Source organism: Pseudophryne corroboree, unplaced genomic scaffold, assembly GCF_028390025.1.
Source record: "Pseudophryne corroboree isolate aPseCor3 unplaced genomic scaffold, aPseCor3.hap2 scaffold_359, whole genome shotgun sequence".
NCBI classification, from domain to species: Eukaryota; Metazoa; Chordata; class Amphibia; order Anura; family Myobatrachidae; genus Pseudophryne; species Pseudophryne corroboree.
Window position 1 is genome coordinate 229953 of NW_026970014.1, and position 18730 is coordinate 248682.

The window sequence follows — 18730 nt, forward strand, 5'->3', positions numbered from 1 at the left end:
TCTGAAAATATGTGTTCTCCCTGCAGTTGTTGTCCCCAGATGAGAGTTCCCTTGTGCTGCCTCAGTTGAATCTCCTTTACTTGACAGATATGTGCCTGAGCAGCGGCCCTCCCCAGCCCTATCCCAAATCATACTAATTTTGCATAGGAGATACCATGGTCATGAAGATTGTTCTCCCAGGGTGAGGTTCATTCATTGCATTCTGGGTATGCTGACCCCTGTGATTTCCCCAAATGTGGGAAACTCGACAGCATTATTTGTGGTAGTGGGGGACTGTGTTTGTGCTTTCCTCTGGTCAGCTCTGGTAAAAGTCAGATTTCTTTGTCTCAGATCTTCCTCTAGCCTTGTTCTTCTTTCGAGAGTTCCCTTGTGCTGCCTCAGTTGGATCTCCTTCACTTGACAGGGGGGTGCCCGAGCAGCGACCCTCCCCAGCTCTAGCCCAACTCCTACTTACCTGCCAGGTGAGATACTATTAAGTTGATTTTTGAAAGAAAACAATACTGTCAATATACTATTAAAACAAATTAAAATGGTAAAAGTTATTGTACTTTAAGTAAAAATAAAAGAGCTAAAATATCAATCCCAGTTTTGGATTACTTTAATTAACAAAAAAAATGCATATAGCAGAGGATAGTTTCAATCTGCCTACCTCTGGGTTATGGGCCCAGCATGCTTCCATTGCAGTACTCTGCTGCACATGTAAGTGCAAGAGATCCTGAAGCACTCACTCATCATGGGAAAGTACCAATGTGTTTCTTCGTTGGTTGATCTAAGAAACATCTTACAAAAACTCTCCAGATTATTGACTTTCTAAAGTTTTTCTAGGAAACGTTCTAGATGAATGCTTATTAGCCTTTGTCAGTATGCACTTTTGCAAAGTGTCTCTGTTGCGCAATCAGTTAGTGTGTTCGGTTACTAACCAAAAGGTTGATGGTTCAATCCCACCCAGGGACGTAATTGACCTTGTGATCAGGTTTTGGTGATCTTTAAGTAGACAAGTCAAAATTTCAAACCCCCTCTTATGATGTAGGGTACCTGGCCTTCTCTGATGTAACCAGAGTTCGTTTTGATTAAGTGATTTTATAAAAAACAGCTAGGAAGCACAATTTAGCAGTGGGTTGCAGAGAAAAAAAAATATGCTGGCAGAAAAATCCAATTGAGTGATTGAACAGCTCTTCATTTTCTGGCTTTATTTTAATGCTAACAAATGTGTTCTCTGAAAAGTGTCCACAAAGCCAAGTCTCTGATGAACACCTTTGTAGGGATGGTTTTTCACCTATTACTAAATTAAACTTGCTTCATTGGAAAGGCAGCAAGATGCATCCTCATTTCAATGTCTACTGAAATAATACGGGTTGACACCAGGAAACATTAACGCCAATGCATCCTTGCTGCTTTCTCATGTGGAAGTCTGTTTAATATTTGCTGCTTTTGAAAGGCAATATCTGATATGTCCCCTATCTGGGAACCATATATTAAATGGCTTTTCAGAAAAGGGAGATGGGAGAAGAGCTTTCAGTACTTGTAGGACCGATGCTCATTTCCTATTCTAGCCTCCAAAAACAGATTCAGTTGCATTTTCCAGCGTGTTTTGGATGCGCCTTTGCAAATGTCTTACATCGACAAACTTATTTAGTACTATTTTGCAAATAGGGTTACATTTTTGCAACATTGTGTTCCCTAATTGCTTGATTTTTTAAATGCAACAATTGATAAAGACACCTGATAACTGCTCTGTGGAGTCTTATTTTGTGTCTACTTCTTATCTACATTTAATTCTCTACCTCTAATCAAGGCATTTTTAAATGCTGGGGGCTGCCAGGACGTGAGGCCTACCTAGACTTTAGATCTGAATTTGAATGTACTTGTGAACTAACTTAATTTCCTACTTCTAAATTCAATCCTAAATTCACTACTTACATGAATCCTGTAGTTGGGCATTTTGGGACTCCGATTGTGGGCATTGTTTTGTGTCCAGACCAGCAGCAGGTGGTGTGCATTTGCTGGAAAGGCATCGAAGACCTCCGATATGCTGCATCTCCTGATGTGTGTCTCCCTCAAGTGTCTGTCAGCAAATGCCTGCTAGACACCCCATTCCAAGCTGATTGTGACATCACGGTACATGCATCATAAAACAGACATGCTAGAACATGGGTCTTCAACCTGCGACCCTCCAGCTGCTGTGGAACTACACATCCCAGCATGCCCTGCCTCAGTTTTAGCATACCTTAATAGCAAAACTGTGGCAGGGCATGCTGGGATGTGTAGTTTCACAGCAGCTGGAGGGCCACAGGATGAAGACCCATGTGCTAGAGCCAAGCCGCAGGTACATTGAATGCCAGCAAGCTGAATATTTAAATCCTTTTTGTTCCGCAGCATTCCAATGTGGAAGATTCCATGGAACCAGAGATCCTTCCATTGAGAAGGACATGCTGCCTGGATGACTACACTGTGCAAATTAAATCACGGAGCCAGTTGGTTTGTGGGTGGCTCTGGTGACTGGGTGGTTGGGTGGGTGGTGTGTCGGAGGTGGAGCACATGCAAATGATTGTGTATCATCCAGCTAGTGAGAGAGAAAACTCATGCAGGAGTGTGCCTGCTTGTCAGTGGGTTATGCACCTTGCCAGACGTCAAATCTACATAGAGCAGCTGGAGGGGACAAGAGCAGGATTGCAAAATATAGATAGAAGAGCATATATGCTGGCACATTCTCCATGATTGTGTCAGCTTATGTTTTGGTGCACTGCACTTTCCTCCACTAAGTTTTAGCCATTTTTGTTAAGCTCAAGTGTAGTTGCTTCTCTGCCTTTTGGCTGTGATCTTGTATCGTGGTTGAAGGGTCTGCTGGAGGGAGGGATTGTTTTCTTCATTGGCGAAAGACCAAAGATATTCCAGGATGGAAGGCTTGGGAACACTATCCGTTTTTCAGTTGTGGAAGAGCACAGACGTCGGATTGGACTACATTCTATAGTAAAGGATACCTTTCTATTTATTGCCCCTCCCCTTATATGTGTCTGTGTTACAATAAAGCTTTGGTCTTGTGATTCCCTCACCCTCTTACACTCCACACACATAGCCTTATTAACTGTTGTATTATTGTATAGTTTAAATGTATAGTGCAGTTCATGATTTATAGTGTAGGCTGGCCTGTGCTGTAGTTCTTGAACTGTACTATACCGACAGCATTTGTATTGTGTTTTGGCTGTGCTGCAACACAGTACTTATGTGTGTAATGTTTATGTATGTTTTTTTGCTTCTTTATGTCAATAAAGACTGCTTTTTCAATCCAATATCTGAAAACAATCAATGTTTATCTTTGATGGCAATAGAAGTGGTATGATATTTGCTGCTTTTGAAAGGCAATATCTGATACGTCCCCTATCTGGGAACCATATATTAAATGGCTTTTCAGAAAAGGAAGATGGTAGAAGAGCTTTCAGTACTTGTTGGACCGATGCACATTTCCTATTCTAGCCTCCAAAAACAGATTCAGTTGCATTTTCCAGTGTGTTTTAAATGCGCCTTTGCAAATGTCTTACATCGACAAACTTATTTAGTACTATTTTGCGAATAGGGTTACATTGTTGCAACATTGTGTTCCCTAATTGCTTGATTTTTTAAATGCAACAATTGATAAAGACACCTGATAACTGCTCTGTGGAGTCTTATTTTGCGTCTACTTCTTATCTACATTTAATTCCCTACCTCTAATCAAGGCATTTTTAAATGCTGGGGGCTGCCAGGACGTGAGGCCTACCTAGACTTTAGATCTGAATTTGAATGTACTTGTGAACTAACTTAATTTCCTACTTCTAAATTCATTCCTAAATTCACTACTTACATGAATCCTGTAGTTGGGCATTTTGGGACTTCGATTGTGGGCATTGTTTTGTGTCCAGACCAGCAGCAGGTGGTGTGCATTTGCTGGAAAGGCATCGAAGACCTCCGATATGCTGCATCTCCTGATGTGTGTCTACCTCAAGTGGCTGTCAGCAAATGCCTGCTAGATACCCCATTCCAAGCTGATTGTGACTTCACGGAACATGCATCATAGAACAGGCATGCTAGAACATGGGTCTTCAACCTGCGACCCTCCAGCTGCTGTGGGACTACACATCCCAGCATGCCCTGCCTCAGTTTTAGCATACCTTAATAGCAAAACTGTGGCAGGGCATGCTGGGATGTGTAGTTTCACAGCAGCTGGAGGGCCGCAGGATGAAGACCCATGTGCTAGAGCCAAGCCGCAGGTACATTGAATGCTAGCAAGCTGAATGTTTAAATCCTTTTTGTTCCGCAGCATTCCAATGCGGAAGATTCCATGGAACCAGAGATTATTCCATTGAGAAGGACATGCTGCCTGGATGACTGCACTGTGCAAATTAAGTCACGGAGCCAGTTGGCTTGTGGGTGGCTCTGGTGACTGGGTGGTTGGGTGGGCGGTGTGTCGGAGGTGGAGCACATGCAAATGAATGTGTATCATCCAGCTAGTGAGAGTGAAAACTCATGCAGGAGTGTGCCTGCTTGTCAGTGGGTTATGCACCTTGCCAGACGTCAAATCTACATGGAGCAGCTGGAGGGGACAAGAGCAGGTTTGCAAAATATAGATAGAAGAGCATATATGCTGGCGCATTCTCCATGATTGTGTCAGCTTATGTTTTGGTGCACTGCACTTTCCTCCACTAAGTTTTAGCTATTTTGGTTAAATGCAAGCGTAGTTGCTTCTCGCCCTTTTGGCTGTGATCTTGTATCGTGGTTGAAGAGTCTGCTGGAGGGATTGTTTTCTTCATTGGCGAGAGACTGAAGATATTCCAGGATGGAAGGCTTGGGAACACTATCCGTTTTTAAGTTGTGGAAGAGTTGAAAGACCGGATTGGACTACATTCTATAGTAAAGGATATCTTTGTATTTATTAATCCTCCCTTTATATGTGTCTGTCTTTCAATAAAGCTTCGGGCTTGTGATTCCCTCACCCTCTTACACTCCACACCCATAGCCTTATTAACTGTTGTATTATTGTATTGTTTAAATGTATAGTGCAGTTCATGATTTATAGTGTAGGCTGGCCTGTGCTGTAGTTCTTGAACTGTACTATACCGACAGCATTTGTATTGTGTTTTATCTGTGCTGCAACACAGTACTTATGTGTGTAATGTTTGTCAAAGTCAGAAAAATATCACTATGCACACTGCCATATTGGCACCTCATGCGAGTGCCTGTTGCACGTTCATGAGCCCTGCCGTGCGTGCGCATACTCGCCGTTGCGGGCACCCGCGGGCGCATGGTGTGCGCATTTACGGTAAAGTTTATGTGCGTCTAGCGGGCGACTCGTTCATAACATATTTTAACTGTATAATGTATTTTGTAGATCATGGTCCCTTTGATAGATTCTGAATGTTTAGTTAATGTAGCATGTTCATGGACAGAGAGATCCCTCTTTTTCTGATACAAGGGGTCAGACAAGGATTATACAGTGGTGTTTAGTATCCATCGGAAGAGTATTTAATTAGCAATATTCCGGTGTTGGTTTGGAGCAGATTAATCGCTCGTGCGAATAGTTATGGACATAAGAAGTTTATGTCCATTTACTATTATTTGCACTTACTTATCCATGCGGCGGGAAACCTAGTTTTCCACCCACCTGAGCAGTTGGAAGTAGTCACAGCCCACCTGTATGAACCAACCTATGACCTTTTGTTTTAGTGCGAAGACGAATTCCTGTGTCCAATGAACAATGAGATTGTAGGGACCATTGAATTGTATTGTGTGTGGGGCATAAATAGACAAGCCGATTACATCCAGCTCTCACTCTTCAATGGTTCTCATTGCTGATAATCGGGAGCTGGATGTCCAGAGGCGCATGCGATCGTTCCCCTTTGTGCGTAAGTTTTTCTCCGCAATCATATTGTCTTTCTTGTTATTCTGAGCCATATCTCTCTCTCTTCTCTTTCTCTCTCGTTTCTCTTATATAGTTATTGTACTGATATTGTATTTCATGTGTAGTTATCTGGTTAGGTAGTCTATGTTATATTGGTAGTGTATGACTTGTATTGTAATATTCTTTTTGAACGTTCATTCATTTCCTTAAAAGGCGTTAGACCCTTAGACCGGTATTGTGTGTTCATTGTATTGCAGTGGGTAATAGGAGCGTCTCTATCGCTCAAATAGTTTTAGCGTAATCCCGCTTACAAAGTGTTGCATTCTCATCTTATCACTACACCAAGGGTTACTGCATAATACACTGTTTTATGGTATTGTTATAAGGGTTTAACATTGTGAGCGTCTGCGCCGCTGGTGATCTCCTCGTGGTCCCGAGCGTCCGCTACGCTATAGTGAATCATTACGTTAGTCGGCAGACAATAGCGGGCCTGCCTGCGATCCCTTGGCCGTGAGCGAACGTGGCGCTTGAGCGTCTCGACTACGGCTAAGCGATTGTTACGCAACGTGCGTACCCTTACGGTACTCCATACGTTAATAGCGTACAGTGTTCTTAGGCCTCTTAAAGGGTTTTAAGTAAGATAAATATTTAGCTTTATCAATTGGCGGCTCGTCCGTCCTTCACATATCTGCACTAGGTAATTTCAGCAGACATTATCCATCAGCAAAGGGCGGGAGATCATATTCCTCGTAGTGCTGTCTGGATAAGCGTCTGCTTCGCTTAGTAAAGGGTGCTGAGGGAATCCGGAACCGGAGGTAAGAACAACACGCTAGTGTCTTTTAAAACTGTTTATTTCTGTCTTGCGTACGCACGCACGCACATATCTGCATTTCTTTTCATTCGTGTATTTTCATATATCACTCTTCTGTTTGCCATTCTATAATTGATAAAACGTGCTAAGAGAGATCTGCCGCTATTTCATAGTTAAAGTATAAAAGTAATACATTAAGAGATAAATTGCAAAACACACATGCAGCTCTGCCTAAAGATACAAGGAGAGATTGGTGTGGTGTTCGGTAGATGATCGAGGATCATCTACATTGATAAACGTGTACATTGTGTTACGGTGGATATTTGCTTTGTGTACACGTGTCTCTAACAAAGGGTGAGACTCGCGTACGCAACTCAAAGGCCGACGCACGCAGCGTATATTACGCAACGGAGCGTCCGGGTACGCCCACGTAACTCAAATCACACGCTAGTGTTATTGTAACAGGCGAAAAGGTGGCAACGCGATAAATAGCGCAAATCTATTTTAGTGTCCGAAACTTAGATTAACAGATCCTTCTCCAAATTTACAACACATCTGGTCTAAAGGAAAGAAAATTTCTGCGCAGAAATAGAAACAAAAGTGTACATGTGGTGAGTGAGTGTTTGCATATATAAGTTTATACAATTTTTGAGGTTTGAACCACAGGAAGTCGAGTTCTCGCAGGGTACATACATGTAAGTGACGTGCATGGTGGCAAGGGAGGCATCCTTTGTTAAACATAAAATCTGAGCATTAGAGTACAGCAGACCAGGAGGTCTATTGTAGCACAGACCAGGAGGTCCGGAATTGACCAGGAGGTCCAGGTACAGCAGACTAGGAAGTCCGCTATAAATAGAGAAAAGAGCACAACCCAGGGGGTTGGTGCAGAACCCATATAGGCCAATAAAGCTCATGCTGAAGGAATTCGCAGCCGCAATTTTCGATTCCACTGGTTGCTCCGCACATAAGATTAGTTGCTTATGTGCTGAACGATTGTACCGCACGTAATTGTGTGCATTAGTAAATCTGACCAGTACCATTTGTGTACGAAACGGGTCACAAACACTATTTGTACATTCTGACGTGATTTGTGTAATTTTTTATTTTCTGAAGGGAAGTTCGCTGGTCACTCAGGAATTATCCAACAGCCAACAGTTACTGGAAAGGGTCAATGCTCTGCGGAACACACTCACATGTTCCAGTAAACGAAGGTTCATAGGGGCCCTGGGTCGAGTACGCCAGCACTAGGGCAGTGTGTAGGTCGTATTGGTCGGCGTGGGCGAGTGAGTGGGGTACTCGGTAAACCGCCACCGTCAGCCTATCGTGAACATTTTGGTTTTTGTAAGGGTTCGCTGAAGACCCTGATTGAAGGTCAGAGGTGGTGAAAGCAACACCTGCAAATCATGGGGGCCAATTGTTCAGGAAGGGGGCGATCAACCTCGGTTCGGGTTGATTCAGTAAACCGACCAATCGGGTCGGCAAGGTACGTAATGTGTGAAAAATACGGTTCACACACAGAGGTTTTATGTGATGAATGGGAGAGAATGACTGTGCATGACGGGGAGAAGTTCCCAAGAGTAGGCAGCTTTAGCCCAGAAGTGTTACAAAATCTAAGGAGGAGGATATGTCTCATTAAATCAACAAAGAGACGAATCAAACATTATGATTATTTGCAGTTATGGCAACAGGAGGGTGAAATACAGAGAGGATTGGCTCAGGCGGCGGGATCTAATCCTACCAGGAAACTGATAGCCACGGCCCCGCCGCCACCATACATATCAGGAGAGAAATTGGTTGCGGAGAATAACGCATTAGGGTGTAACAAACAAACACTTAGCAACTGTGTAAATGTTAATAAGTTAACCAATGCAAGTATTAACCCGTGCAAGTTGTACCCTGTTTTGAACTTTCCCCAGGAGTGTGATCAAGAGGACGAATCGGCAACCATATCGGCGCTCTCTCTAGCAGCCACCATATCAGAAACAACAGTAGGCACGGCCCAACCCATAAGATTAGTAACAAAGCCCCCTAGCGGAGGGACAGGTGAGGTCGTATCAATGGGTAAGTACGGCACCATACACTATGCTGAAACCATTTCACCACAGGCTGTAGAATCTACACAGAATGATGTTATTAAACTTGCTCCCGTTAGGGTAATAGCAGTTCCAAATGGGAAAACAGACACTACAGGAGTAACTCCTATCAGGAACATTGCCATGTACAGCCCGTTTTCCCGAATGGAATTAAGAACCATAGTGACTGAATTCCCTGATCCTAGAAAAGATCTAGTTGCTAGCCAGAAATACATCAGAGACCTAGGGAACACATTAGAGCCCAATAACAAAGACTGGCAGGTATTGCTGAGGGCTTGTTTACCCTCCAATGTCGACTCGGCTCAATTTTTAGCTGACTGTGGATTGGATCAGGATGTACCTCTTACAGATGTGTACAACAAAGACAATGTAAAAAGGATAAGTTTACAGTTAAAGGAGTATTTTCCAACTGTAGTTAAATAAAACAAGATTTTCTCCATTAAACAAAAAGAGTCAGAAACTGCTGCAGAATATTTTCACAGGGCATTGCTAGATATGGCAAAGTACACAGGCATAGAGGACATTAAAACAAACATAAACCATCGAGAAGTAGCAGTATCTGTACTAATGGATGGTTTAAAAGAGGCATTAAAGACAAGGGTACAGACCACGCAACCATGTTGGCGAGGTTTGTCGGTGGCTACTTTGAGAGAGGCAGCTGTGGATCACGATCGGAATATCACCAGACACAGGGAATTACAAGGTGATAAGTTAATGGCTGTAAGTATACAGGCCCTGACCACAAGGCAGCCTTTGTATAGATCACCAAACCCTGTGGGTAAGTCAAATGTGGTAACCTGTTAATTTTGTCATAGAGAGGGACACTTTGCACGAGACTGTAAATCAAGAAACATACAAAATCCTTATCAACCCCCTAGACAACGACACGACACACGACATTGGGAGCAGGGTCCGCAGAAACGGAGTTATGAGCCACATGCAGGGGAAACAAAAAGATACCCCCCGAACAGAGACTGGCAAGCCTCTGGTAGTTCCCATTTAACCCCTTCACAAGTAGTTGCTGCCAGCGGGATTCAGGGAGGTCACCATACCCAATAGGGGTGGGGCCATACCTGTAATCTGCAGCCAGTAAAATTGATTGCAAGTCTTGGTAGTGAACCCGAAATTGCAATTAATGTAGCTGGTAAATCATTAAACTTTCTTGTAGATACGGGAGCGGCCAAATCAGTGATAAATTCGACAGTGGGCATGAGAACCACTGGTAAGACAATTCCAGCCATAGGAGTAACGGGAGTAGTCCAGCATTACCCTGTTAGCAAACCAGCCGAGATTACAATAGGGCCTTTACATACCAAGCATTCCTTTTTGCTGGCTGCATCGGCCCCAACGAATCTCCTGGGAAGAGACTTATTATGTAAAATGGGGTGCGTCATTTATTGTACTCCTGAAGGTGTATTCTTGGACATACCTGAGAATCACGCTCAGGAAGTGCGAGACATGTTAGACTCCCCATCAAAATTAATGTCACATACCATTATGACAAATAGGACTCCATCCCAAGTAGAAGAAATGACATCCCAGATAACAGAGTCACTGTGGACTAAAGACGGACAAGACACTGGATTGATGGCAAACGTAGCTCCAGTAGTTGTGCAAGTAAAAGATGGTAGGATAGCTCCAAAAATCCCACAATACCCTCTGAAGCCAGAGGTGAAGTTAGGAGTATACCCAGTAATAGAGCGCTTGCTACAACAGGGCATTCTGGTAAGAACGTCCAGCACTGCCAATAGTCCCATCTTCCCTGTGAAAAAGAGTGGGGGGAGGGGTTACCGGCTAGTGCAGGATCTAAGGGGGATTAACAAAATAGTTGAGAGTCAGTTCCCCGTAGTGCCAAATCCAGCTGTCATCCTTATGCAAATCCCTCCCACTGCGAAATTTTTCACTGTTATTGACCTCTGCTCCGCTTTCTTTTCGGTACCTCTGCATCCTGATAGCCAATATTTGTTTGCATTTACATACAGAGGAGTCCAATACACATGGACTCGATTACCACAAGGTTTCATAGACAGTCCAAGTATATTTTCCCAGGCTTTGCATGATTGTTTACAGTCTTTCCAACCAGAGAGTGGATCAGTATTAATACAGTACGTGGATGATCTACTACTGTGTTCTGATTCAGTGGAAGCATCCCTGAAGGATACGAAACAGCTCCTGTTTCATCTTTCAGACACAGGACACAAGGTTTCCAAAGACAAGTTGCAATTATGCCAAACTAAAGTAAAATATTTGGGACACTGTCTAACACAAGGACTGAGACACCTGACCGCTGATAGAATTCAAGCAATTAGAGACATGACTCTGCCACAAACCCAGCAACAGATCAGAACATTTTTAGGAATGTGTGGGTATTGCCGTAACTGGATCCCAGGATTTTCCATTCTAGCATTACCTTTGCAGGAGATGGTTTCCTCAAACAAGCCTGATCGGATTTCGCACACAGACGAGTCCGAGATGGCATTTGAGAGACTTAAACAGTGCCTAACGCAGGCACCAGCATTAGGTATGCCAGACTGTGGGAAACCCTTTGAGCTGTACGGAACAGAAAGTGCTGGTTGCGCGGCAGGCGTCCTAACCCAAAAGCACGGTGATGCCAGCAGGCCAGTAGCATACTACAGCGCTCAGCTAGATACGGTAGCGCGATCCCTCCCCACATGCTTGCGAAGCGTTGCTGCGATAGCATTGCTAGTAACGAAAAGCGAAGATGTAGTGCTAGGTCACAACCTCACAATTCATACACCACATGCAGTGTCAGCCTTGCTAAATTCTGCCCAAACCAGGCACGTCTCATCAGCGAGGTTTACAAGATGGGAATTGGCACTAATGGCCCCCGTAAACATCACCATAAGGAGATGCAGTGCATTAAATCCTGCAACATATCTCCCAGGTGTGCCTGGACAGGCACAAAGGGTGGAGGATGAGAGTGGTGGGGAAGGAGAATTTAATACAAAGGAGGACACACATGATTGTATGGAATATTTGACCCAAAATTTTACCGCAATGCCTGACATCAGTGACAACCCACTGGAAGATGTAGATCTGACCTTCTACACGGATGGTAGTTGTCACAGACAGTCGGACTCGGGAGACTTGTGTACTGGATACGCAGTCGTAGATGACCAAGGCACCATAGAAGCAGAACCGCTAGGCCCACCTCACTCAGCCCAGGTTGCTGAACTGGTCGCCCTAACCAGAGCATGTGAATTGGCTAAGGGCAAATCAGCCAATATCTACACCGACTCTAGATACGCATTCGGGGTAGTCCATGATTTCGGAGCCCTATGGCGCCTCAGAAATTTCATGACGGCAGCTGGTACACCAGTAGCGCATGCAGCTCACATCAAAAGGCTTCTAACAGCGATACAGGAACCCGACAGAGTGGCTGTTATCAAGTGTAAAGCACACACATATAGCCAGGACCCAGTATCACTTGGTAACAGCCGAGCAGACGAAGCTGCTAAGTTAGCAGCTGGTACCCCCAGACAGACAGACACCACACAATTGATGGTATTCTATACCATCAACACACAGAAGTTGTGTGAGATGCAAAATTTGTGTTCCACACAGGAAAAGGCAGTCTGAAGGCAAATGGATATGGCCAGGAGTCCTCAGGACTCTGGACGGATGGACAAGGTAAACCAGTGGCCCCCAGAGCATATCTTCCATGTTTAGCTGAGGCAGCACATGGGCTGACTCATCTGGGCAAGGAGGGAATGTGTAAGTTGGTAAGAGCATATTGGTGCGCCCCAGGATTTTCATCCCATGCAGGTAAGAGAGCAATGTCATGCCTTACCTGTTTGAGAAAGAATATCGGAAAGGCAATACCAACAGAACCATCTCATATCCCACCTACAGGCGGACCTTTTCAGGTAATACAGATTGACTTTATCCAATTACCCCCCTGTCGAAATTTGAAATATGTACTTGTTTGTATAGATGTATTCTCAAATTAGGTCGAAGCATTTCCTGCGGCCACAAATACCGCTATGTTTACTGCTAAGAAAATTGTGCAGGAATTTGTATGTAGATATGGTATCCCTAGAATAATTGAAAGTGATAGGGGTACCCATTTTACAGGTGATGTCTTTCAAGGAATGTGTAAGTTGATGGGAATTGATAGCAAGCTGCACACTCCATACCGTCCACAGGCGAGTGCGAAGGTGGAAAGAGTGAACAGCACTATTAAAAATAAACTGAGCAAAGTTATGGCAGAAACAGGATTGACATGGCCAGAAGCATTACCCATTGTACTATACAGCATCAGAACCACTCCCAGGTCCCCTCTTAATCTGTCTCACTTTGAAATCTTGTTTGGTCGACAACCGCATGTTATGATTAACCCTCAGGATGATTTGAAGTGTAACAATGAAGTGACTATAAAGTACCTGATTAACATGAGTAAACAGCTAAGGAATCAAAATGATAATTTGAAGTTGGTGATTCCTGATTTACCAGATAGTAATTGTCATGACATTGAACCTGGGGATTATGTAATGATACGGAATTTTCTACGCTCAGGTTGTCTTATTGACAGATGGGAAGGACCATACCAAGTCTTATTGACTAGCACTACAGCACTGAAGGTTGCCGAGAGAGAGACTTGGGTTCATTCGTCCCATTGTAAGAAGGTTGCTGATCCAGAGAGGTCCTGTGATAAGGAACAGACGGTAGAGGAAGTTGTATCACTGGAGTGTCTGTTCCAGGAGGACTGAGGCGGCACCTGAGCATTGAGAATCACAAGATCAAAAGCAGTTGTCGATCCCCCGTTTCCCTTTTATTGTTTTTCTCCACTTCCCATCCCCTCTCCCTCAAATTATTTTTCCCCCTTCTCATTCTTCTTCGTTTCCTCCTAAGATGGACTTGCCTCAAGAGACTGTGATCCGGATTTTCCTGTTGACCACGATGTTGACCAGAGCAGTCTGTTCCGGCGAGAGTACCATGGAGGTTGAGAGAGGTTCTGGAATGGGTTCTGATGACAGAGATGGAGGCGTAGTTTTCCGAGAACAACATAATCAACAAGCAAAGGCGAGTATCAGAAAACGATCCGATAGCATTGACCATAGAAGGAATTGTGAAGGATTGTTAGCAGAAGAAAACTGTATCTGTAGGCTCTGTGACAATGTAGTTGAGGATGGGTGCATCAAGAAATGCCAATCCAGTTTTAATATCCACATGGACCGGCATCCCTTGAGTGACTATCACTCCTTAGTGGGTAGCGTGTTAAATCAAACAGATTGTTGGGTATGCTCTCAAGTACCTCAAGGCCATAGTAAATCAGGCTTAGTACCATTTCCTTTAACGATAGGGGAGGTACTTGAGCTAAGTGGTGGGAGGCCGGTGGACAGGAGGTTTAATATCTCCAGTCCTCCTAGTTTGAAGCTCCACCAATATCATGTGGATAGATCCCTAATATGTTTTAACATTTCCAATCCCCGAAAGCCGGGAAATTGGGAAGTGTCATGGAGTAACCAAACCATGACCTTTTCATATAGAGCAGATAGAATGCCGACAGATACAGAGCTTATACGCCACATAGCCAGTAGAGGAAAATCTTTCCGATATAGGTATACCCTAGGAAGTAGGATTACGAGAGTTGGAGAGGTATCACCAGGATACTGTGCACATATCGTACAAGCTGATACGTGTACTAGACAGATGGGAGAATTAGGGTTAGGAGATTTCACATGGAAGATGTGTAATATGGTTATGTCCTACTCCGTCCCATATGTTCTCCCCGATAATGCATATTTCATATGCGGGAGGAAGGCGTATAAGTGGCTTGCCCCAAACTCTGAAGGATTGTGTTATATTGGAAAAGTACTGCCTGAAGTAATGACTGTATCACATGCCAAAATGAAAGATATACACCGTGTTGCCCAAGCTCCTTATACTCACACCCACTACGAGCACGTAGTTAAACGGCACCTGATAGAAAGAACAGAGCATCCGGCCTCTGACATGATCCATGAATACACCGGGATTCAGTTTCTACTTGCGTTAGACATCACTCGCACCGCCAGAGGAGTGTTGAATTATAAATACATATCTGCGCTCGCAAATTTGTTAGACAATATCACAGAAATGTATGATGACACGTTTAGGTATACTGGAAGAGAACTTCAAGCTTATAAAACAGAACTGGTTCAGCATAGAATGATTCTCAATTATCTCACGGCAGTGACAGGCGGATATTGTGTCACACTGGCAACGCAGTACGGCGTGAAATGCTGCACATATATAACGAATAGTACCGAGGACCCGGTCGAGGTCATAGACCAAAAGATGGACGATATTCTCCAATTAAAGTGGGAATTTCGCAGGAGACACAATCTCACCCTTGCTGCTGTGGGTAATGAGCTGACTGGTTGGGTGTCATAGTTGAACCCGCGAAATTGGTTCTCTGGTTTAGGAGAATGGGCTCAAGGAGTCATAATGGATGTAGGGAAGTTTCTCCTATGTATCTTAGGTGTTATCATAACGATTGGCTTGATATTTAGATGCGGTCAGGCTTTAATGAAGTGCAAACGTAGTACCAGGGTAATGAGTTTAAGGAGTGAGGAAATTGTAATTCCAATGGATTTGATTTATGACCAAACGGTAGAGGCAATGATGTGATGAAAATGCGATTATACGGTCCGTTTCTTTCACCTGTTTTTCCGTTTTCTCCAAGGTAAAAAGACCCACTTGGACGAGGAATTTGACGAGCCTGTATACAGACAACTGATGGATTAAAGAAGAAGTTTTGACAACCTTATACACAGATATTTGATGAACTATGCCATAGACCCCCAGTTTCCCTAGAAATTTTAAATTTACGCTAGCCCAACACTTTTTGTAAGTCTATGGACATTGACAAAGCTTTTGCACACACCTATTGGCAAAAGCCCAAAGAAGACTGCATTCAACAGACACCGAACAAGACTTCAACCGACAAATGTTCATTAACCTGACATAGAATACCACTGCATTTACCATAATTGTGTCTTATCTTCATCTCTACAACCTTCAGGTAATGACACACATAGTCGATAGGGAATACAGGCACAGATATCAGCAATCACATATTCCCCCATTCATGTATCATCAACTAAAATGTGCTTCCCCATTTTGTTACAACCACAGCCGAAAAGAGCTCGGTAAAGTTTGACAGCCCATCCACAGACCCGTACCACGGGATAAGAAGGAATTCAAATGTATACTTCGCAATACCTCGAAGCTTGATTTAAAACACGTACGGCACGATGATACATGACCCCCCAAACATGGATTCATACACACATGCTTCTGCTATCTCACTAGGTCATACCCTTTTCCTACCTTCTCCTCTCCTCCCCTACCCAACCATAGAAATATTTACACTTGACATATATTTTTCTCGTTTTGAAATGTTTTAGGAAGTGGCAGTTATTGTTGACTGCCAAAGGGTGGACTGTCAAAGTCAGAAAAATATCACTATGCACACTGCCATATTGGCACCTCATGCGAGTGCCTGTTGCACGTTCATGAGCCCTGCCGTGCGTGCGCATACTCGCCGTTGCGGGCACCCGCGGGCGCATGGTGTGCGCATTTACGGTAAAGTTTATGTGCGTCTAGCGGGCGACTCGTTCATAACATATTTTAACTGTATAATGTATTTTGTAGATCATGGTCCCTTTGATAGATTCTGAAAGTTTAGTTAATGTAGCATGTTCATGGACAGAGAGATCCCTCTTTTTCTGATACAAGGGGTCAGACAAGGATTATACAGTGGTGTTTAGTATCCATCGGAAGAGTATTTAATTAGCAATATTCCGGTGTTGGTTTGGAGCAGATTAATCGCTCGTGCGAATAGTTATGGACATAAGAAGTTTATGTCCATTTACTATTATTTGCACTTACTTATCCATGCGGCTGGAAACCTAGTTTCCCACCCACCTGAGCAGTTGGAAGTAGTCACAGCCCACCTGTATGAACCAACCTATGACCTTTTGTTTTAGTGCGAAGACGAATTCCTGTGTCCAATGAACAATGAGATTGTAGGGACCATTGAATTGTATTGTGTGTGGGGCATAAATAGACAAGCCGATCACATCCAGCTCTCACTCTTCAACTGTTCTCATTGCTGATAATCGGGAGCTGGATGTCCAGAGGCGCATGCGATCGTTCCCCTTTGTGCGTAAGTTTTTCTCCGCAATCATATTGTCTTTCTTGTTATTCTGAGCCATATCTCTCTCTCTTCTCTTTCTCTCTCGTTTCTCTTATATAGTTATTGTACTGATATTGTATTTCATGTGTAGTTATCTGGTTAGGTAGTCTATGTTATATTGGTAGTGTATGACTTGTATTGTAATATTCTTTTTGAACGTTCATTCATTTCCTTAAAAGGCGTTAGACCCTTAGACCGGTATTGTGTGTTAATTGTATTGCAGTGGGTAATAGGAGCGTCTCTATCGCTCAAATAGCTTTAGCGTAATCCCGCTTAAAAAGTGTTGCATTCTCATCTTATCACTACACCAAGGGTTACTGCATAATACACTGTTTTATGGTATTGTTATAAAGGTTTAACATTGTGAGCGTCTGCGCCGCTGGTGATCTCCTCGTGGTCCCGAGCGTCCGCTACGCTATAGCGAATCATTACGTTAGTCGGCAGACAATAGCGGGCCTGCCTGCGATCCCTTGGCCGTGAGCGAACGTGGCGCTTGAGCGTCTCGACTACGGCTAAGCGATTGTTACGCAACGTGCGTACCCTTACGGTACTCCATACATTAATAGCGTACAGTGTTCTTAGGCCTCTTAAAGGGTTTTAAGTAAGATAAATATTTAGCTTTATCATATTTATGTATGTTTTTTTGCTTCTTTATGTCAATAAAGACTGCTTTTTCAATCCAATATCTGAAAACAATCAATGTTTATCTTTGATGGCAATAGAAGTGGTATGATATTTGCTGCTTTTGAAAGGCAATATCTGATATGTCCCCTATCTGGGAACCATATATTAAATGGCTTTTCAGAAAAGGGAGATGGTAGAAGAGCTTTCAGTACTTGTAGGACCGATGCACATTTCCTATTCTAGCCTCCAAAAACAGATTCAGTTGCATTTTCCAGCGTGTTTTGGATGCGCCTTTGCAAATGTCTTACATCGACAAACTTATTTAGTACTATTTTGCAAATAGGGTTACATTGTTGCAACATTGTGTTCCCTAATTGCTTGATTTTTTAAATGCAACAATTGATAAAGACACCTGATAACTGCTCTGTGGAGTCTTATTTTGTGTCTACTTTTTATCTACATTTAATTCTCTACCTCTAATCAAGGCATTTTTAAGTGCTGGGGGCTGCCAGGACGTGAGGCCTACCTAGACTTTAGATCTGAATTTGAATGTACTTGTGAACTAACTTAATTTCCTACTTCTAAATTCATTCCTAAATTCACTACTTACATGAATCCTGTAGTTGGGCATTTTGGGACTTCGATTGTGGGCATTGTTTTGTGTCCAGACCAGCAGCAGGTGGTGTGCATTTGCTGGAAAGGCATCGAAGACCTCCGATATGCTGCATCTCCTGATGTGTGTCTCCCTCAAGTGGCTGTCAGCAAATGCCTGCTAAACACCCCATTCCAAGCTGATTGTGACATCACGGTACATGCATCATAGATCAGGCATGCTAGAACATGGGTCTTCAACCTGCGACCCTCCAGCTGCTGTGGAACTACACATCCCAGCATGCCCTGCCTCAGTTTTAGCATACCTTAATAGCAAAACTGTGGCAGGGCATGCTGGGATGTGTAGTTTCACAGCAGCTGGAGGGCCACAGGATGAAGACCCATGTGCTAAAGCCAAGCCGCAGGTACATTGAATGCTAGCAAGCTGAATATTTAAATCCTTTTTATTCTGCAGCATTCCAATGTGGAAGATTCCATGGAACCAGAGATCCTTCCATTGAGAAGGACATGCT

General features: G+C 43.5%; 1 non-coding gene across 1 annotated transcript; it reads left to right on the plus strand.

Annotated features, from left to right (window-relative positions):
* The first annotated feature begins 130 nt into the window (after positions 1-130).
* On the plus strand, positions 131-294 carry LOC135020874 (U1 spliceosomal RNA). The gene has a single exon (XR_010218223.1). It is a non-coding gene; the product is annotated as a U1 spliceosomal RNA (small nuclear RNA).
* The last annotated feature ends 18436 nt before the right edge of the window (positions 295-18730 follow it).